Source organism: Pristiophorus japonicus, chromosome 1 (assembly GCF_044704955.1).
Source record: "Pristiophorus japonicus isolate sPriJap1 chromosome 1, sPriJap1.hap1, whole genome shotgun sequence".
Classification (NCBI taxonomy): Eukaryota; Metazoa; Chordata; class Chondrichthyes; family Pristiophoridae; genus Pristiophorus; species Pristiophorus japonicus.
Window position 1 is genome coordinate 395,537,288 of NC_091977.1, and position 23,476 is coordinate 395,560,763.

At 46.7% G+C, this 23,476-nt stretch overlaps 1 protein-coding gene across 1 annotated transcript in view; it reads right to left on the reverse strand.

The window, feature by feature from the left end:
* Positions 1–23,476, reverse strand: part of prex2 (phosphatidylinositol-3,4,5-trisphosphate-dependent Rac exchange factor 2) — a 910,511-nt gene that overhangs the window by 75,379 nt on the left and 811,656 nt on the right. The gene's annotated exons all lie outside the window — the stretch shown is intronic.

The following is a 23,476-nucleotide window of genomic DNA, read 5'->3' on the forward strand; positions in this document are numbered from 1 at the left end:
GGGACTGACATATCAAGAAAGACTGGATCAACTGGAGTTCAGAAGAATGAGAGGGGATCTCATAGAAACGTTTAAAATTCTGATGGGTTTAAACAGGTTAGACGCAAGAAGAATGTTCCCAATGTTGGGGAAGTCTAGAACCAGGGGTCACAGTCGAAGGATAAGGGGTAAGCCATTTAGGACTGAGATGAGGAGAAACTTCTTCACCCAGAGAGTGGTGAACCTGTGGAATTCTCTACCATAGAAAGTTGTTGAGGCCAATTCACTAAATATATTCAAAAAGGAGTTAGATGTAGTCCTTACTACTAGGGGGATCAAGGGGTATGGCGAGAAAGCAGGAATAGGGTACTGAAGTTGCATGTTCAGCCATGAACTCATTGAATGGCGGTGCAGGCTCAAAGGACTGAATGCCCTACTCCTGCACCTATTTTCTATGTTTCTATGTGATAAGAACATAAGAAATAGGAGCAAAAGTAGGCCTTTTGGCCCCTCGAGCATGCTCCGCCATTTCATCATCATCATAGGCAGTCCCTCGGAATCGAGGAAGACTTGCTTCCACTCTTAGCACGAGTTCTTAGGTGGCTGTACAGTCCAATACGAGAACCACAGTCTCTGTCACAGGTGGGACAGACAGCGGTTGAAGAAAAAGGTGAGCGGGGAATTTGGTTTGCCGCACGCTCCTTCCACTGCCTGTGCTTGATTTCTGCATGCTCTCGATGATGAGACTCGAGGAACTCAGCGCCCTCCTGGATGTGCTTCCTCCACTGAGGGCGGTCTTGGCCAGGGACTCCCAGGTGTCAGTGGGGATGTCGCACCTTATCAGGGAGGCTTTGAGGGTGTCTGTTATGTCTTGGACAAAGAATCTGCCCAGATATTGTAAGCTTAAATTAATGTGTGACCGTAGTCCTTTATTACAGGTCTCCAGAGTGCCTCTCCAGCCTGTGAGGCCTCCTTATGTACAGGTGCTCCCAAGGGATTGTGTGATCCCTTGGGACTCCAGGGGATGAGCCCTCTGGTGGTTAAACAAGGTATTTACAGGTTTACATATATAACAGTGTTCTTGTAACGTTTCTGCTGCCCACCTTTGGCTCGTTTGCCGTGGACGAGTTCCAATACCATGGCTGATCTGATCATGGACTCAGCTCTATTTCCCTGCCCTCTCCCCATAACCCTGTATTCCCTTATTGCTCAAAAATCTATCTATCTCTGCCTTAAATATATTCAATGACCCAGCCTCCACAGCTCTCTGGGGCAGAGAATTCCACAAATTTACAACCCTCAGAGAAGAAATTCCTCCTCATCTCACTTTTAAATGGGCGGCCCCTTATTCTGAGATTATGCCTCCAAGTTTTAATTTCCCCTGAGTAGAAATATCCTCTCTGCATCCACCTTGTCGAGCCCCCTCATTAACTTACATGTTTTGATAACATCACCTCACATCCTTCTGAACTCCAATGAGTACAGGCCGAACCTACTCAATCTATCTTTATAAGTCAACCCCCTCATCTCCGGAATCAACCTAGTGAACCTTCTCTGAACAGCCTCCAATGCAAGTATATCTTTCCTTAAATATGGAGACCAAAACTATACACAGTACTCTAGGTGTGGCCTCACCAATACCCTGTACAGTTTAGGCAGGACTTCCTTGCTTTTATATTACATTCCCCTTGTAATAAAGGCCAACATTCCATTTGCCTTCCTGATTACTTGCTGTATCTGCATACTAATTTTTTGTGTTTCATGCACAAGGGGCCCCAGGTCCCACTGTACTGCAGCACTTTGCAATTTTTCTCCATTTAAATTATAATTTGCTTTCCTATTTTTTCTGCCAAAATGAATAAGCTCACATTTTCCCACATTGTACTCCATCTGCCAAATTTATGCCCACATACTTAGCCTGTCAATATCCCTTTGTAGATTTTTTGTGTCTTTCTCATAATTTGCTTTTCCACCCATCTTTGCATCATCAGCAAACTTGGCTACATTACACTCAGTTCCTTCATCCAAGTCATTAATATAGATTGTAAATAATTGAGGCCCCAGCACCGATCCCTGCAGCACCCCACTAGTTACTGTTTGCCAACCGGAAAATGACCTGTTTATCCTGACTCTATGTTTTCTGTTAGTTAGCCAATCCACTATCCATGCTAATATATTGCCCCCAACCCCATGAACTTTTATCTTGTGCAGTAACCTTTTATGTGGCACCTTATCGAATTCCTTCTGGAAATCCAAATACACCACATCCACTGGTTCCCCCTTATCCACCCTGCTCGTTACATCCTCAAAGAACTCCAGCAAATTTGTCAAACACGATTTCCCTTTCATAAAACCATGCTGACTCTGCTTGATTGAATTTTGCTTTTCCAAATGTCCTGCTACGGCTTCCTTAATAATGGACTCCAGCATTTTCCCAACGACAGATGTTAGGCTAACCGGTCTATAGTTTCCTGCTTTCTGTCTGCCTCCTTTTTTAAATAGGGGCGTTGCATTTGCGGTTTTCCAATCCGCTGGGACCTCCCCAGAATCCAGGTAATTTTGGTAGATTACAACCAATGCATCCACTATCTCTGCAGCCACTTCTTTTAGGATCCTAGGATGCAAGCAATCAGGTCCAGGAGACTTGTCCACCTTTAGTTCCATTATTTTACCGAGTACTACTTATTTAGTAATAGTGATTGTTTTAAGTTCCTCCCTCCCTATAGCCCCTTGATTATCCACTATTGGGATGTTTTTAGTGTTTTCTACCGTGAAGACAGATAAAAAATATTTGTTCAAAGTCAATGCCATTTCCCTGTTCCCCATTATTAATTCCCCAGTCTCATCCTTTAATGGACCAACATTTACTTTAGCCACTCTTTTCCTTTTTATGTATCCTTTATCATGCAATTGTGGAGCTTTTAATCAGACCCTGGATCACATCATTGAGCACTGCCCTCAGAGGAAATTCGCTGCGAGCGGAAGCTTTGGCCTGGATATCTGACATAGATATTGACATTTGATTTGCTTTGCTGCCACCATATGAAAGAAGAAGACAACAAGGTTAGGGCTCATGGGATGAGGGGTAATATATTATCATGGATTGAGGATTGGGTAACGAACAAAAAACAGACAGTAGGAATAAACGGGTCATTTTCAGGTTGTAAGAAACCATACAAGGTGCTCCAAGTGTGGTCTCCTCAAAATCCTATAGAATTGCAGCCAGACTTCCTTAATCTTATAAGTTTCGCTTCAATTCTATAGGGCTTTGATAAGAACACACTTGGAGTACCTTATATGATTTATGTCTGGCCTTAGAGGGGATGCATCAAAGGTTCATTAGATTGATTCCTGGGATGAGAAGGTTGTCCTATGAGGAGACATTGAGTAGAATGGGCCTATTGTCTAAGCATATGGTTGCACAGTGGTTATGTTAGTGGACAAATAATGCAGAGGCCTGGACTAATGATCCAGATACGTGAGTTCAAATCTCACAACGCAGCTGGGTTAATTAAATAAATCTGGAATAAAAAGCTAGTATTAGTAATGGTGATCATCAAACTATCGGATTGTCATAAAAACCCATCTGGTTCACTAATAGCCTTTAGGGAAGGAAATCTTCTTTCCTACCTGGTCTGGCCTATTTGTGAATCCAGACCCACAGCAATGCAGTTGACTCTTAACAGCCCTCTGACATGGCCTAGCAAGCCACTCAGTCAAGGGAAATTAGGGATGGGCAATAAATGCTGGCCTTGCCAGCGATGCCCACATCCCATGAATTAATAAAAAAATATATTCTCTGGAGTTTAGAAAAATGAGAGGTGATCTCATTGAAATGTATACAATTCTTAGCGGGCTTGATATGGTAGATGCTGAAATGCTGTTTCTCCTGGCTGGAGGGTCTAGAACTACAGGTCATGATCTCAAGATAAGGAGTCAGCTATTTAGACTGCGATGAAGAAAAATTTGTTCACTCAGAGGGTTGTGAATCTTTGGAATTCTCTACCCCAGAGGTCTGTGTATGCTCAGTCGTTGAGTATATTCAAGATTGAGATCAATAGATTTTTGAACACTCAGGGAATCAAGGGATATGGGGGTGGGGCAGGAAAGGGCAGTTGAGGTCAATAATTAGCCATGGTCTTACTGAATGGCAGAGCAGGCACAAGGGGCCATGGGGCCAATTCCTGCTCTTATTTGTTAGAAAAGGGAAGATGTGATGGAGGTCTTTAAAGTTATGAATGGGCTGGACAGAGCAGATGTGGAGAGAATATTTCCACTTGTGGGAGAATCCAAATCTAGGGGCCATGAATACAATAAAGTTATTTACTCAGAGAGTGGTTTGAATGTGGAACCAGCTGCAGCAATGTCACTACAGGGGACAGAAAGGGCACCTTACTTCTCTGATGCAGCATTGGAGACCTTGGTCCAGGGGATATATAGGAGGCAGGTCCTCTACCCGCAAGGGGGCAGGAGACCTTCGACACACAATGTCAGAAGGCAGCGGGAAGAGATTGTGCAAGCAGTCAGTGCCAACAGTGTTACCGACAGGACCTGGATCTAGTACCAGAAGTTGTTTAATGACCTCACATAAATGGTCAAGGTTGTTAGGTATTTAACCCTTTATAACTTGCATTACACCTGACCACCAGAGGGCCCACCTGTTGGAGTCCCAAGGGATCCCAGCATCACTTGGGTGCACAGTATATAAGCAGGCCGCCCACGAGGTACCTGCACTCTGGAACCTTAATAAAAGGAGCCAAGGTCACACGTGCTCATTACACACTGTACTCAGTCTCACCATTTATTTTGAGTACAACAATTGGCGGTGAGGTAACAAACAACTGCGCGAAAATGCAAAGAACAGTCAGCATCCTGGAGAAGTTCTCCTAAGGGACGATTGGGAGATCTTCATGGAGAGACTCGACCAATACTTTGTGGCCACGAGCTGGAATGGGTCAAGAATGCCAGCAAATGAAGGGCGATCCTTCTAACTGTCTGTGGGACAACAACCTATGGCCTCATGAACAATCTACTGGCCCCGGCAAAACCAACAGAGAAATCCTATGAAGAATTGTGTACGCTGGTCCAGGAGCACCTAAATCCTAAGGAAAGCATTTTAATGGCGAGATATCGGTTCTACACGTGTCAACGATTGGAGGGCCAGGAAGTGGCAAGCTACGTCGTCGAACTAAGGCGCCTAGCAGGACATTGTGAGTTTGAGGGATTCCTAGAACAAATGCTCAGAGACTTTTTTGTACTGGGCATCTGGGCATCGGACATGAGACAATCCTTAATAAACTGTTGACTGTAAAAACTCCGAATCTGAGTAGGCATTTATGTCCACCAGTGACAACTCCAAGCAGATTTCGCAGAACAAAGAAGTTTCGGCCAATACTGTACATAAAGTAATGTCGGTTTTGAGCAGAAATCTACACGGCAGAACGTACACGCCGGCTGCTGTGGCCCGACCTCAATTGACACAGAGTCCGCCATCATCTGTTAATGCGAGGCAGTTAACACCCTGTTGGCGCTGCGGAGGTGATCATCGGCCCCATCAATGCCGCTTTAAGCACTATGCGTGCAATGGTTGCAGAACAATGGGACACCTCCAACGAATGTGCAGGCGAGCTGCAAACCCTGCAAACCACCACGTTGCAGAGGAAGATTGTGGATCAGACTGAGTTGGAAACTCGTACAGTGGAGGCAGAAGTGTACGGGGTGCACACGTTCACGACGAAATGATCACCAATAATGTTGAAAGTTGAACTGAACGCCATTCCAGTATCTATGGAGCTGGACACGGGGGCAAGTTAGTCCATAATGAGTAAAAAGACCTTAGACAGGCTGTGGGGAAAGAAGGCACACAGGCCCAAGCACAGCCCCATTCACACTAAACTAAGGACTTACACCAAGGAACTAATCCCTGTAATTGGCAATGCAGAAATCAAAGTCTCCGATGATGGAGCAGTACACGAACTCCTGCTGTGGATTGTGCCAGGAGATGGCCCCACATTGTTTGGCAGAAGCTGGCTGGGGAAAATCTGCTGGAACTGGGATGACATTCGAGCTCTTTCGTCCGTCGACGATGCCTCATGTAACCAAGTCCTAAGCAAGTTCCCATTGTTATTCGAGCCAGGCATTGGAAGCTTCTCGGGGACGAAAGTACAGATCCATTTGGTTCCTGGTATGCGACCCATCCACCACAAGGTTCGGGCGGTACCCTACATGATGCGTGGAAAAGTGGAAATTGAGCTGGACAGGCTGCAACATGAAGGCATCATCGCGCCGGTGGAATTTAACGACTGGGCCAGTCCGATTGTCCCGGTACCCAAGGAGGACAGTCAATTAGAATTTGCGGAGACTATAAAGTAACGATTAACCATTTTTCGCTGCAGGACCAGTACCCGCTACCCAAGGCAGACGACCTATTTGCGACCCTGTCTGGAGGGAAGACGTTCATCAAGCTGGCCTCGGCCTGTATGATGCAGGAGCTGGAGGAGTCTTCAAAAGGCCTCACCTGCATTAACACGCACAAAGGTCTGTTTATCTACAACTGGTGCCCGTTCGGGATTCGGTCGGCCACGGAGATCTTCCAGTGGAACATGGAGAGCCTGCTAAAGTCGGTTCCTTGCACAGTGGTCTTCCAGGACGACATATTGCTTTACAGGTCGGGATACCATGGAGCACTTGAAGAATCTGGAGGAGGTTCTTAGTTGGTTGGATCGCGTGGGGCTCAGGTTGAAACGCTCGAAGTGTGTTTTCCTGGCACAGGACGAGGAAATCTTAGGAAGGAGAATCGCAGCAGACGGCATCAGACCCACCGACGCCAAGACGGAGGCCATCAAGAATGTGGCGCGACCACAGAACGTGACGGAGCTGCGGTCATTCCTGGGACTCCTTAACTATTTTGGTAATTTCCTACCTGGGTTAAGCACCCTACTAGAACCCTTACATGCGCTACTGCGCAAGGGAGATGACTGGGTATGGGAAAATTCACAAGAGGCTGCCTTTAAGAAAGCCAGAAATTTATTGTGTTCTAACAAACTGCTGTCCTGTATAATCCATGTAAACGATTAGTGTTAGCTTGCGATGCGTCGTCATATAGATATGTGAAGAGAAAAAGATTAGTGAAGACAAACGTAGGTCCCTTGCAACCAGAATCAGGTGAATTTATAATGGGGAACAAAGAAATGGCAGACCAATTGAACAAATACTTTGGTTCTGTCTTCACTAAGGAAGACACAAATAACCTTCTGGAAATACTAGGGGACCGAGGATCTAACGAGAAGGAGGAACTGAAAGAAATCCTTATTAGTCTGGAAATTGTGTTAGGGAAATTGATGGGATTAAAAGCCAAGAAATCCCCAGGGCCTGATAGTCTGCATCCCAGAGTACATAAGGAAGTGGTCCTAGAAATAGTGGATGCATTGGTGATCATTTTCCAACAATCTATCGACTCTGGATCAGTTCCTATAGACTGAAGGGTAGCTAATGTAACACTACTTTTTAAAAAAGGAGGGAGAGAGAAAATGGGTAATTATAGACCGGTTAGCCTAACATCGGTAGTGGGGAAAATGTTGGAATCAATTATTAAAGATGAATTAGCAGCGCATTTGGAAAGTAGTGACAGGATCGGTCCAAGTCAGCATGGATTTATGAAAGGGAAATCATGCTTTACAAATCTTCTAGAATTTTTTGAGGATGTAACTAGTAGAGTGGACAAGGGAGAATCATTGGATGTGGTGTATTTGGACTTTCAAAAGGCTTATAACAAGGTCCCACACAAGAGAATGGTGTGCAAAATTAAAGCACATGGGGGTAATGTATTGACGTGGATAGAGAACTGGTTGGCAGACAAGAAGCAGAGAGTCGGGATAAACGATTCCTTTTCAGAATGGCAGGCAGTGACTAGTGAGGTGCCGCAGGGCTCAGTGGTGGGACCCCAGCTATTTACAATATACATCAATGATTTAGATGAAGGAATTGAGTGTAATATCTCCAAGTTTGCAAATGATGGGGAAGTCCAGAACTAGGGGACACAGACTTAGGATAAGGGGTAGGCCATTTCGGACTGAGATGAGGAGAAACTTCTTCACTCAGAGAGTAGTTAACCTGTGGAATTCCATACCGCAGAGAGTTGTTGATGCCAGTTCATTGGATATATTCAAGAGGGAGTTGATATGGCCCTTATGGCTAAAGGGATCAAGGGGTATGGAGAGAAAGCAGGAAAGGGGGTACTGAAGTGAATGATCAGCCATGATCTTATTGAATGGTGGTGCAGGCTCGAATGGCCTACTCCTGCACCGATTTTCTATGTTTCTATGTCGGGTCGGGTGTGTGTTACAACAGGCTAATGATTCGTGGATTTTTCAACCGGTTGCGAATGCATCCAGGAGTTTGTCCAAGGCCGAAAGAGCCGACAGCATCGTTGAAAAAGAGGCTCCGGCGTGCGTTTACGGGGTAAAAAAAAAAATGCATCAGTACTAATTTGGCCTCAAGTTCGAGCTTGAACCTGACCACAAGCCGCTCATATCGCTGTTCTGAGAGCAAAGGGATTAATACCAATGTCTCTGCCTGCATCCAAAGATGGGTGCTCACGCTGTCGGCATACAACTACGTAATCCGCTACAGACCGGGCACAGAGAACTGTGCAGATGCTCTCAGTCGGCTACTATTGCCCACCACCGGGAGGAAATGGCACAGCCAGCGGACTTGTTCCTGGTAACAGAGGATTTTGAGAACGAGAAGTCCCCTGTTACGGCCCACCAGATTAGGCCCTGGACCAGCCAGGATCCTTTACTGTCCTTGGTAAAAAACTGTGTCTTCCATGGGAGCTGGTCCAGTGTCCCAGTGGAGATGCAGGAAGCGATTAAACCGTTTCACAGACGCAAAGACGAGTTGTCCCTGCAGGCGGACTGTCTTTTTTGGGGCAATCGCATGGTCTTGCCCAAGAAAGGCAGTGACACATTTATTTGTGAACTGCAGAACACCCACCCAGGCATCATAATGATGAAAGCCATATCCAGATCTCACGTGTGGTGGCCCGACATCGACTCAGATTTAGAGACATGCGTACACCAGTGCAACACTTGCTCTCAGTTGAACAATGCACCTAGAGCTGCACCGCTAAGTTTGTGGTCGTGGCCATCCAAACCGTGATCGAGGATCCATGTAGACTATGCGGGCCCATTCCTTGGCAAAATATTTTTGGTTGTCGTGGATGTTTACTTAAAAATGGATTGAATATGCAATAATGTCTGTAAGCACATCCACGACCACCATTGAAAGCCTACGAGCCATGTTTGCCACGCATGGCTTGCCTGATGTCCTGGTCAGCGACAATGGGCTGTGCTTCACCAGTGGTGAATTCAAGGAATTCATGACCCGCAACAGGATCAAATATGTCACATCTGCCCCGTTCAAGCCCGCATCCAACGGCCAGGCAGAACGGGCAGTTCAGACCATCAAGCAAATCTTGAAACGTGTGTCGGAAGTCTCCCTTCAGACCCGGTTGTCCCGAGTGCTGCTCAGCTACCGCACCAGACCCCACTCACTCACCGGGATTCCCCCAGCTGAGCTGCTCATGAAAAGGGCGCTCAAAACATGGCTCTCTCTTGTCCACCCTGATCTCCATGATCACGTGGAGGGCAAGCGGCATCAACAAAGTGTGTACCATGACCACGTAAATTTGTCTCACGATATTGAGATCAATAATCCTGTGTTTGTGCTCAATTATGGACATGGTCCCAAGTGGCTCGCTGGCACGGTCACAGCCAAAGAGGGGAGTAGGGTGTTTCAGGTCAAACTGACCAATGGACAAACGCACAGAAAATATTTGGACCAAATCAAATTACGGTTCATCAACAGCTACAAACAACCAAAAGAGGACACCACCAACTTTGACCTTCCAATACACACACACACACACACACACTTGACAACTGACATCATAGTTGACCACGAAACCAAACTCATCATCCCCAGCAGCCCGGCAAGGCCAGCTGCCCAACAGCCTAGTGAAGAACTGACCAACCCACCCACACCAGCATTTGTGCCGAGACGATTGACAAGGGAGCGCAAATCCTCAGATCGTCTCACCTTGTCAATAAGTGTACTGTTGACTTCACGGGGGAGTGATGTTATGTATTTAACCCTTTGTAACTTGCATTACACCTGACCATCAGAGGGCCTACCTGTTGGAGTCCCAAGTGATCCCAGCATCCCTTGGGAGCACAGTATATAAGCAGGCCACCCACGAGGTACCTGCACCCTGGAACCTTAATAAAAGGAGCTAAGGTCACACTTGCTCATTACACACTGTACTCAGTCTCACCATTTATTATGAGTACAACAAAGGTGAGTGAATGCATCTTCAAATGCCATATCCCACCAACTGCATCACAAGCCTCACGCACTAATCAATGCACCACACCCCATCACTCACCTACTAACAATCTCTAGCAATCACGACTCATACCTCACAATCATAGTTTTACCTCACCCTCACACACTTACCACTGCTACAATCCTTCCACCCACATCTCACACTTTGCAATGTCAGCCATTTAACCAAGACAGGCACATCACTAATTGCACCACACTCACTGACACACTTCGCCTTCTCTTGTAGGTCAAGGTGGCTCACAACCGGTATGAGCAGCAACAGACAGGCGGGGATCAAGCATGTCTGCACAACCTTACTGCACTGGAGGGACTGTGCTGCAGATAATTGGAGGGTCCGTCACTCAGGTTCTGGTGAGCAGCGCCGTTGAAAGCATCGATGATGGTATGCCCATACCTAATGCTCTTCTTGCATCCCACTTCCCCCTCCTCGCACAATCTCTTCTCACCTACCCCATCATCATATCATCATCATAGGCAGTCCCTTGAAATCGAGGAAGACTTGCTTCCACTCAAAGTGAGTTCTCAGGTGACTATACAGTCCAATATGGGAATTACAGTCTCTGTCACAGGTGGGACGTACAGTCGTTGGAGAAAAGGATGGGTGGGGAGTCTGTTTGCTGCATGCTCCTTCCGCTGCCTGTGCTTGTTTTCTGCATGCTCTCGGCAACGAGACTCAAGGTGCTCAGCGCCCTCCCGGATACTCTTCCTCCACTTAGGGCGGTCTTTGGCCAGGGACTCCCAGGTGTCGGTGGGGATGTTGCACTTGCCATGTAGGAGTTCCGAGTAGAGCGCTTGCTTTGGAGTCTTGTGTCTGGCATGCGAACAATGTGGCCCGCCCAATGGAGCTGATCAAGTGTGGTCAGTGCGGTGATGCTGGCCTGATCGAGAACGCTGATTTTGGTGCGTCTGTCTTCCCAGGGGATTTGCAGGATCTTGGAGACATCGTTGGTGGTATTTATCCAGCTATTTGAGGTGTCTATTGTATATGGTCCACACAGGAGGGCGGGTATCACTACCTGTAGACCATAAGCTTGGTGCCAGATTTGAAGGCCTGATCTTCGAACACTCTCTTCCTCAGGTGACCGAAGGCTGTACTGGCACACTGGAGGCTGTGTTGAACCTCGTTATTGATGTCTGCCCTTGCTGATAATAGACTCCCGTGGTATGGAAAGTGGTTCACGTTGGCCAGGGCCGCACCATGCATCTTGATAACTTGGGGGCAGTGCTGTGTGGTGGGGTCAGGTTGGTGGAGGACCTTTGTCTTACAGATATTTAGTGTAAGGCCCATGCTTTTGTACGCCTCGGTGAAATGTTGACGATGACTTGGAGTTCAGCCTCTGAATGTGCGCAGACGAAAGCGTCATCCGCATACTGTAGTTCGATGACAACCTGCCTCACCTACAACCTGGTGATGGTATAAGCTTAAATACTTTGATCTACTCTTGTAGCCAGAGGCTGGGTATTCTATGACGAGTGTCTCACCTCCTGACTCCCCAAATCCTTTCTGTCATCTATCTCACACCACTGTACATAACTGTATCTTACCATGCTATACATGACTGTAATTAGAGATGACCTGTAACCACAAGCTTACCTTACCACCAGGGGTGCACTTGCAGGAGACACTGGATACCTGTCCCAGACAGGTATATAAAGACAGGTCTCAGGCAAGTGTGGCATTCGAGAGCTGTGTAATAAAGGTGCAGGTCCTGAGTGACCTTGACTTCAGCATGTGCCTCGTGTGAGTCTGTACTCAAGGTGCAATTCAGGAGTGCGATGGAATACTCTCCACTTGCCTGGATGAGTGCAGCTCCAACAACAATCAAGAAGTTCATCATCATCCAGGACAAAGCAGCCTGCTTGATTGTTTAAGGTGGTGGATGAGGTGCCATTCACTCCCTCCACCACCGGTGCACTGTGGCTAAAGTGTGTACCATCTACAAGATGCACTCTTGCAACTCGCCAAGGCTCCTTCGACAGCACCTCCCAAACCCGCAACCTCTACCCGCTAGAAGGACAAGGGCAGCAGGCGCATGGGAACACCATCACCTCCAAGTTCCCCTCAAAGTCACACACCATCCTGACTGGGAAATAAATTGGCGTTCCTTCATAGTCACTGGGTCAAAATACTGAACACCCTCTCTAACTCCTGTATGGTGAAGGTACTGTGGGAGTATCTTCACCACACGGATTGCAGTGGTTCAAGAGGTTGGCTCACCACCAACTCAAGGGCAAGTAGGGATGGACAATAAATGCTGGCCTTTGCAGCGCTGCCCACATCGAGTGAATGAATAAGAAGCATGCACACCTAGCTTTCCCTGTTGCCCTCACCACCACCCAACCTTGCACCTTTCTTCTTTCAGATACCGAAGAACTTCCAGCAGCCCAGCCAGTGCATGAAGAACAAGAGGAGGGGAGTGATGGAGAAGAAGAGGCACATCAGTTGATCTGGAACTCCCAGGCACCAGGTAAGAAAATAACACTGCACGAACTTGGGAGGGTAGTATAGAGATGGGATCTGCATGTGATGAGTCACCGGGCACAAGTGGGCTGCAGCCAGGCCAGGGGAAAGGGTAGCACAGGTACCAGCTCTCTGGAGGGTGAGTTAGCCCGTGTTCTGTTGCACAGGACTCAGATGAGGACTTCAATAGGGTGGACTTCAGAAGAAGGGTGATGGGCATGCATGTAGAAATGATTGGTGCAATGGCAGGCCTGCCAGAGAGCCTCTTGTCGGTGTCAAGGAGCATGGATGAGTCCAGCTCCAACATTGCACGGGGCTTTGGGCAGAACTTGGAGCCCATGATTTCCAGGATGAAAGTGATGGGTAACATTAGAGCACTTGTGGACCCAACCATGATGCTGGGTGTAATGGATGATGTCGCAGCTTCCATTGCAGCACAAACCGAAGCAACCCAACATCTGAGTGCTGCAGTGGAAGCCCAGACTGCTCTCATGCAGGCTCAACTTACTGCCACGCAAGCTCAGACTGTTGCCATCATGGCTGGCTTTACGAGTGTGGAAAGGGGCTTGCAGGATTTCATAGCAGTCCAGCAATCTGTCCTCCAACAGATGGCTAGGAATGCTAAGACTTCACCCCGGGGGAGTGCAGTGGCTCCGTGGAGCAAGAACCTGCTGTCCTCTCTCAGGATGCCGGCATTTGTACTCCCATCCCTGCCATTCCTCCAGTTCCATTGCAGTTGCCTGTCAGCCAGCTTGCCCAGCCTGCTGCCGCCTTTGCCAAGGTGGTACAGATTACAGCCAGGCATTCTAGGCCCAGAGCTCCTCGAGGTTGTCCTGCAAGGCCATCTGCAGTCTCCCCCATGGAATGTCAGCAGCCTTCCACCAGCCATGCTGCAGCCACTGGGAGGAGCACTGCATAAGAGCACTAGAATAGGCATCATTTTGTACATTCGCCAGTTCTGACGAAGGGTCATCGACCTGAATCGTTAACTCTGTTTCTCTCTCCACAGATGTTGCCTGACCCGCTGAGATTTCCAACATTTTCTGTTTTTATTTCAGATTCCAGCATCCGCAGTATTTTGCTTTTGTATCTTTGAACTTATTTGCACTATCCCCTTGCTGAATTAGTTTAAATACTTTCTGAAAGCATGCTCAACACAAGTATCGATATAAACTCTGCAAGAGCTAGTACCAGAAAAAGAATCCACTATCCTGAAAGTTGGATATATCCCTTTAAAGGGGGGGGGGGGGGTCCCTCATGCAGCTGAATTCATGTTCAGCCGTTCGTGTTTAGGAGAGGGCGTTGATTGGAATGGTGACGTCCAAAATGGCAGGTTGTGCATCAAATCAGCGACCACGATCGGCCTCATTTGAATTCTACTGCCGCCCGATGGCCACACTACTGATCTGCCCAAAATGGCAACCGCTGAGACCCACGCTGGAAAAGGCTGAAAGCAAGATGGCTGCCATTTTTCTGCTGAATCCGGCCTTAAATGCTGGCACTAAGAGGGGGCATTTCGCAGCCAGAGTCCTCCTGGTGTTGTTAATAAAATAAGTTTTATGAAACACAGGAGTATAAATTGGACCTTGTTTTGACTGTTTCTGGATGCAAAACAGGGGCAAAATGGTCCAAATTTTGCAGGGCTATGTCCTCCGCCCCAAGAAATATATCATAGGCCATATTGGCTCAGGCAATATTCAGGCATTAGTGCTCTTACATATGCTAGTGAGAAGCCTAACGCTTATTTCAAAACCCCTCTGAGAAATTGGTCAGTGCTGAGTGGAGCAGGCACTGGGCAGAAGAACATAAGAATGCTTGGCTTGTTTTTTTAGTTCTTTAAAGAGACCGCTAGAGGCTCCACTAAAACTGTAATTATGTATTTTAGATTTACCTCCCAGCACTACTGTGGGCCACTACAATCCATGCTCTCCCACTCTCTGTTCTCCTCTCCCTCCCTCCCAGGACCTACCTGAGCGTTGCTGCCAGTCATAACTGGCCCAAATTGAATCTATGGAGACTGTCAAACTACTTCTGGAGGCCTGACAGGTGCCCACAGTTTTCAAGAAGTATTAGGAAGAGTTCTGAGGCCCAAATTCGCATGAGCTTCAGGCCTCTGGTTCCTTGCATGCACTCCACACCCCAAAAATGTGTCTAAACCAATTTCTAGGCTACAGTCTTACCTCAGGATATCAGTTACATAGAAATAATAGCACAAAAACAGGTTATTTGGATCAACAGGTCTATACTGTTGATGCACCACACAGGTCTTCAGAAATTAGTTACCTTGTCGGACTGGGTAAAAGTACTGTTCTGTGCTGTAATAGGCCGTACCAAATGTATCCCACGTTCAATTCTTGGTCAATACCCAATTGGACTCATCAGCATTATCATAAGCAGTCCCTCAAAATTGAGGAAGATTTGCTTGCACTCTAAAAGGGAGTTCTCAGGTGACTGTACAGTCTAATACGGGAATTACAGTCTCTGTCACAGGTGGGACAGACAGTCGTTGAAGGAAAGAGTGGATGGGGAGTCTGGTTTTCCGCACGCTCCTTCCTTTGTCTGCGCTTGGTTTCTACATGCTCTCAGCGCCCTCCTGGATGCTCTTCCTCCACTTAGGGCAGTCTTAGAAACATAAAAATCTACAGTGCAGAAGGAGGCCATTTCGGCCCATTGTGTCCGCGGTGGCCAACAAAGAGCCACGCGGCCTTCGGTCAGCAGCCCTGAAGGTTACATATAAAGCTAAAACCTATGAACAATGATGGAAAGATAAAGAGCATCCGGCCCAACCATTCCGCCCCACACAACCGCGACACCCCCTGCACAGCAACATTCTACACCCCACCCCAACTGGAGCCACGCAATCTCCCAGGAGAGTCAAAAACCTAGGCCAATTGGGGAAAGAAATCTGGGAAAATTCTTCTCTGACCCATTCAAGTGATCGAAACTAGTCCAGGAGATCACCCTGGCTGTATTAAATTCGTTGTAGTACTTACCATCGTATCTGTGCCAGCCAACAAGAGGTTATCCAGTCGAATCCCACTTACCAACCCTGCAGTGCTCATCCAAACACCTTTTAAATGTGGTGAGGGTTTCTGCAGCCAGCACCCTTCCAGGCAGTGAGTTCCAGACCCCCCACAGCCCTCTGTGTGAAGAAGCTTCCCCTCAAACCCCCTCTGCACCTTCCACCAACCACCTTAAAACTATGCCCCCTCGTAATTGACCCCTCCACCAAGGGAAATAGGTCCTTGCTATCCACTTTATCCAGGCCCCTCAAAATTTTATACACCTCAATGAGGTCTCCTCTCAGTCTCTTCTGTTCCAATGAGAACAAACCCAGCCTATCCAATCTGTCCTCGCAGCTAAGATTCTCCATTCCAGGCAGCATCCCAGTAAATCTCCTCTGCACCCTCTCCAGTGCAATCACGTCCTTCCTATATCATAGTGACCAGAACTGGACACAGTATTCCAGCTGTGGCCCAACCAAAGTATTGTTCAATTTAAGCATAACCTCCCTGCTCTTGTATTCTATGCCTCGGCCAATAAAGGCAATCATTCCGTATGCCTTCTTAACCACCTTATCCACCTGGCCTGCTACTTTCATGGATCTGTGGACAAGCACTCCAAGGTCCCTTTGTTCATCTACACTTCTAAGTGGCCTGCCATTTAATGTGTATACCCTTTCATTATTAGCCCTTCCCGTGCATTACCTCACACTTCTCTTAATTAAATTCCATTTGCCACTGTTCATAGTTTGATATCCTCCTGCAGTCCATGACTTTCCTCTTCATAATCAACCGCACAGCCAATTTTAGTGTCCTCTGCAAATTTCTTAATCATACCCCCTATATTGAAATCTAGATCATTGATGTACACCACCTTGGGCCAGGGATTCCCAGGTGCCGGTGAGGATGTTGCACTTTATCAAGGAGGCTTTGAGGGTGTCCTTCAAACATTTCCTCTGCCCACCTAGGGCTCGCTTGCTGTGTAGGAGTTCCGAGTAGAGTGCTTGCTTTGGAGTCTCGTGTCGGGCATGCGGACGTTGTGGCCCGCCCAACGGAGCTGGTTGAGTGTGGTCAGTGCTTCGATGCTGGTGATGTTGACCTGATCGAGAACACTGACGTTGGTGTGCCTATCCTCCCAGTGGATTTGCAGGATCTTGCGGAGGCAGCGCTGGTGGTACTTCTCCAGCGCTTTGAGGTGTCTACTCAATTGGACTATCCCAGATATGGCAGCAGATAGAGCATGACAAGCAGCCTTTCCACATCTAGGCTAGGGAAGGAAAAAGACCAACCATTGTTCACATTCCTGATTACTGTCCACTGACTCTCTTTGGAAAATATGAAGTTGAGAATCAGTTCAACTATGATATAGGTATCATCCATATATGAATGGCCCGTCAGTACTCACTTTGTGGCCTCGCGTATGAATTATAGTCAATTGAGTGGAAGGTACAGGAGCTCCAATAAAGTCTTTCCTCGGCTTGTGACCGTTTCTTTTCCAATAGTAGTGGCAGTGACTCCTTTCAGTCAGTATCTCCAGTTATGTTATCAACCTTCATTGTCGAAACAATTCAATCGTCACAAATTGAGAGAAATGAGCAGAGCAGGAAAAAAAAATTGTTGTTGGCTGGGAATAGTTACTGAGCCGACTAGTGTGAGGGAGATACAAAGATGGTTATTAGTCCAGGATGCTTCAGTGATCGTGTTGTATCAATTGTGAACATCAATTCATTTTCGTTGTACAGTCAGCTCAAATTCTTCAAGCAAGATCCTCTAACAGCACTTATTATTCATGTTTTTCTCACTGCTCCCCCAATTTCTTTTCAGTAAAGAATTTGCCACTATAATTATAATTTTGGCTGGGGTATTTCCATTGAATGTGAGGTGTTTTAAAAATGTATGTAAATAACCAGATCTTCCAGTGGGAGTGTTGTTTTATTTTGATGATGCTATTAGTTTTTCTTTTCAATCCTGTTGCTTCATGTTACAAAGATTTAAATATATATTCATTGATAAAGGTTTATTAAAGCAAAAAATCATAATCTTTGTGAAGGTTTGATTTTGAAAAGGCACGCTAATGATATGGCGACCACTTTAAACTCTAAACATTTGTCACCAAATTGCTCCAATTCTCAATAGATTTCTTTGACATACTTTGACGGGGCATAGATAAAAAAAGATGCTTTACTAATTAGGAACTTTCTTTTGCTAAATCTCATGTTTAGCAGGTGGGCACTATGAAAATCATTTTTACATGATCTGCCCAATAAAAATTCAGGTATTTATTCTGTAGCAACTTAGCCATATATTTTACCATATAATTGAAAAGTATAGGCCCAGAAATCCCGGCCTTCCCGGGTCCATACAGAGTGTGTACGGATCCGGGAAAACATCGCAAAAGCCCGTTTTCAGTGTACAATGTGCATGCGCTGAAAACCGGCTTTTCTGATCTGTCAAGCTAGAGCGTGACAGAACGCACGCATCTCCACATCCAGGACATTTGCATGGGCAAGATTGCAGTATTTACCCATATCTTGCCCAGTAGATGTCCTGAAAACTCTTGCGCCTGATAAAAGCAGGCGCATTGCCGACTTTTACAGGTGTAAGAGTTTTAAAACACACTTAAAACAGAAAAAAATAAAAAAAAACACATTTTATTTTTAAAAACCCTGCCCACTATGATAAATTTATTTTAAAGCATAATTTTAAAAACTTTAAAAAAAAATCAGAAAAAAATATATTTTTTAATAATACATAAATAACTTGAATTTAAATTAATGTTAAATATCAAGTGTATTTTTTCGATGTTTTATTAATGTTTTGTGTGTTTGGCGGGGGTGGGGGTGTTCTCATTCATAATAATGGGATCTCCTTAGAGTTCCCATTATTATGAATGAGAACATACTTTACCTTGATTGGCTGCCCAGAGCCATGTAATTGCAGCTCCAGCCCAGCGCACGTCCTGATGTGCACGCGCTGCGACGCGCAGTCTGTGGAGGCCTCAGGACCGAGATCTCTCGTGGGCGCAGCAGCTACCGGCAAGTGCGCATCTTTTTTCTAGAATACAGTCAAACGCCCGCGGGAAGGAGAAACCGGGATTTCTGGGCCATTCTTAAAGAACTGTTACAAGTACAGGTTGAACCTCCCTTATCTGGGACTCCCTTATCCGGCACCACCCCTCATCCGGTATGATTCCGGCGGCCGGGGGCGCATGCGCAGAATGCGGCCGACCTCCACCCCGACTTTGTGGCTGCTCCGACACTCGGCCTGCGCCGACACCTGTTGGAACGCGCCGACATTTCAGGCCTGCCCGGGGCGCCGACCTCCTCTCCCCCCCCGACCTCAGGCCGCTGGCCTCCCGTCGTCCGGCAAAATCCCTTTATCCGGCACAGGCTAGGTCCCGAAGGTGCCGGATAAGGGAGGTTCAATCTGTACAATGTTGCTTAAGTGATTGTTTTCGAAATTCAATCCTGATCGGTGCTGTGATAATTGATAGGCTGAAGGCAATAGCAGCTCATCCAACGGAGGTCGTGAGTTCCGAGAGGTCATGAATTTGGGAGTTCCGAGAGGTCGAGAGTTCCGAGAGGTCGAGAGGTCTGAGGAGCAGGAGGCCCGAAGGTCGGTGAGGATTTCAATTTTGACGAGTCGGGAGGTCGGCAAGTCAGTAAGTCGGTAAGGCCTTGAGGTCGGCGAGTCGGGAGGTCGGTGAGTCGGGAGGTCAGCGAGTCGGTAAGGCCCTGAGGGCGGGGAGTCGGTGAGTTGGGAGGTCGGTGAATAGGTGGGCCCTGTGAGGTCGGTGAGTCGGGAGTGCGGAGACCGGGAGTTCGGAGGCGTCGGAGGTCAGTGAGGTGAGTTGGTAAGTAGCTCTCTTTTCTCTATTTCTTTTAGGTTGGGAGTTCGGAGACTGAGGTCGGGAGGCCACAGAGGACGGTGAGTTCGGGAGGCCACAGAGGCCGGTGAGGTAAGTTGGTGAGTAGTTCACTTTTCTCTATTTCTTTTTAAGTAGATTTTAAACTAGATAAGGCTAACTAGAGGGATGGCAGTGCAGCTCAGTCCCGTGGAGGGCACATTCTGCAGCATGGGGGAAGTCGTGGATACTTCGTGCAGCCTAGACAACCATGTGTGCAGGAGGTGTCTCCAGCTTCAACTGCTCGAGCTCCGCGTTTCGGAGCTGGAGCAGCGGGTGGAGTCAATAAGGTGCATCCGTGAGGCTGAGAACTACATGGATAGCACGTTTCAGGAGGTGGTCACCCCGCAGCTTAAAGGCGTGCAGGTGGAGGGGAAGTGGGTGACCACCAGACGTAGTAAGTGTGCTAGGCAGGTAACGCAGGAGTCCCCCCGTGAGTCCATCTCACTTTCAAACCAATATTCACTTCTGAGTATCGGTAAGGACAATGGTGCCTCTGGGGAGTGCAGCCAGAGCCAATTCCAAGGCACCACGGGTGGTTCAGCTGCACAGGGGGGAGGGATGAAGAACAAAAGAACCCTCGTGATAGGGGATTCTATAGTTAGGGGAACAGACAAGCATTTCTGCGGCCGTAGACGTGCCTCCATGGTGCCAGGGTCAAGGATGTCACAGAGTGGATGCAAGGCATCCTGGGGGGGGTGGGGGGGGCGGGTGGCGGGGGAGGGTAAACAGCTAGAGGTTGTGGTCCATATCGGGACCAACAACACAGGTAACATAAAGGATGGAGGTCCTACAGGAAGAATTTAGGGAGCTAGGAAGAAAATTAAAGGGTAGGACCTCAAAGGTAATAATCTCCAGGTTACTACCGGCGCCACGTGCTAATGAGTATAAGAATGAAAGGATAGAGAGAATGAACACGTGGCTGGAGAGTTGGAGTAGGAGGGAGGGCGTTAAATTCTTGAGGCATTGGGACTGCTTCTGGGGGAGATGGGACCTGTACAAACCAGATGGGTTGCACTTCAACAACTCTGGGACCAATATCCTCGCGGGGAGTTTTGCTAGTGCTGTTGGGGAGAGTTTAAACTAGCTTGGCAGGGGGATGGGAACCTGAGAACGAATTCAAAAGGGAAAGAAGTAAAGCTGAAATTGGATAGCAAGAATCTAGAAAGCGAATCTGTAAGACAGAGGAAACAGGGCCTAGTGCGTAGTAAACAAAGAGGTCTTCCAATGCTGAATGGTATATACTTTAATGCAAGGAGTATAGTGAATAAGGCGGATGAGCTAAGAGCACAGGTAGACACGGGAGTATGACATTATAGCCATTACAGAAACAGGGCTGAAAGAGGGGCAGATATGGCAGATCAATATTCTTGGCTACAGGATTTTTAAACAAGATAGAGAGGGGGGTAAAAACGGGGGGGGGGGGGGTTGTCGAGGTACTGATTAAAGAAACTTTTACAGCTGTGAGGAGGGATGATATGTTGGAGGGATCATCAAATGAGGCCATATGGGTCGAATTGAAAAATAGAAAAAGGATGATCACACTGCTGGGAGAGTGTATTATAGACCCCCAAACAGTGGGAGGGAGATAGAGGAACAAATATGTAGGCAAATTGCTGTGAAGTCCAAAAACCACAGGGTAGGAATAGTAGGGGATTTTAACTATCCAAATATTGATTGGGACAAATTTAGTGTGAAGGGTATAGAGGGTGCGGAATTCTTGAAATGCATTCAAGAGAACTTTTTTAATCAGTATGTAGCAAACCCAACATGAGAGGGGGCGGTCTTGGATTTAGTGTTGGGGAATGAAGCTGGGCAGGTGGAAGGGGTATTAGTGGGGGGAGCATTTGGGTGCCAGTGACCATAATTCAGTTAGATTCAAGTTGGTTATGGATCAGGACAAGAATAGGCCTGGAATAAAAGTTCCGAATTGGGGAAAAGCTAATTTAGCTAAGTTAAGGAGTGATTTGGCCATGGTAGACTGGAAACAGCTATTTGTGGGTAAATCAGTGCTGGAACAGTGGGAGGCATTCAAAGAGGAAATCTGGAAGGCTCAGGCCAAACATGTGCCCTTAAAGAAAAAGGCTGGGGAAAATAATTCTAGAGCCCCCTGGATGTCTAGGGACTTACAGGGGAGGATTAAGAAAAAAAGAAACGCTTATGTCATATATCAACAGCTAAATACTATAGAATCTTTAGAGGAATATAGAAAGTTAAGAGGCAAAATTAAAATGGATATTAGGAATGCTAAGAGAGAGCACGAGAAATTCATGGCCAAAAAATTAAGGAAAACCCTAAGATGTTCTATAAATATATTAAGAGTAAGAGGGTAACGAGAGAAAGGGTAGGGCTGTGGAAATGTATTTTTTTATCTAAGCTGTATCACACTGTATTTTGTACCCTTTTTGATATAAAACAAAATGTAGTCCTGGTCCTTCCAGAAATTTCTGCAACAGACAGTCTGTTTGCATAAACAGCTAAACCTGGCTTGAAACGGCTGACAACTAATCAATAGCCACAGCTTGGAGGCAAGTACTACCCATGGTGCTCTCCAATTGTCCATTGCAGCACTAGCTCCACTCCCCCCACCCTTTTCCGAGATACTCAAACCACCAGCCATTATCTCTTGTACAGACCTCATCCATTTCATGCAAAAAGATAACTGACCAGGAAACTGGACAATCCTGACAATGCAATGCCAGTAATAGCTCATTACCACACTCTCATCGAGTAATGGCTGACTGGCCAACTAATAACCCTGACAAAAGGAAATATTTGGAAACCATGTCAGGACAAGGATGTAGTAATTAACTCTTTATCTGTATTAACTGACTGCAAGACAGAGCCAATACACAGGGAGAGGCCATAACTTGGGTTTTTAACTGTATAAATATCGCGTGAAATTGTACCATTTAGAAGGTGTTCATTTAGCCGTTGACTGAGTTAGACTTTTCCCTTGCTAGCAAGTAAAAAATAAAGGAACATCTTCCGGGCTGAAGGTGTCGGAGTCGTGTATTGTGAGTCGAGATTTCGACAGGGCCTATTAGAGATCATGAGGGTAATCTTTGTGAGGAGGTGGAAGATGTTGGGAGGGTTCTTAACGAATACTTTGCAGCTGTTTTCACAAAGGAAAGGGGCAATGCAGATACTGCTATCGAGGAGGAGTGTGATATTCTGGATGAAATAAATATAGTGAGAGAGGAAGTATTAAAGGGTTTAGCAGCTTTGAAAGTAGATAAATCCCCAGGCCCAGATGAAATGCATCCCAGGCTGTTGAGCAAAGTAAAAGAGGAAATAGCAGAGGCCTTGACCATCATTTTCCAGTCCTCTTTGGATCTGGGCATGGTGCCGGATGACTGCTAATGTGGTACCCTTGTTTAAGAAGGGAGAAAGGGATAGGCCGAGTAATTACAGGCCTATCAGCCTAACCTCAGTGGTGGGAAAATTATTGGAATAAATCCTGAAAGAAAGGATAAATCTGCATTTGGAAAGGCAAGGATTAATTAGGGACAGTCAGCACGGATTTGTTAAGGGAAGATCGTGTTTGACGAACCTGATTGAATTTTTTGAGGAGGTAACCAAGAGGGTCGATGAGGGTAGTGCATACGATTTAGTATATATGGATCTTAGGAAAGCTTTAGATAAGGTCCCACATGGTAGACTGGTCATGAAGGTTAAAGCCCATGGGATACAGGGCAAAGTGTCAAGTTGGATCCAAAATTGGCT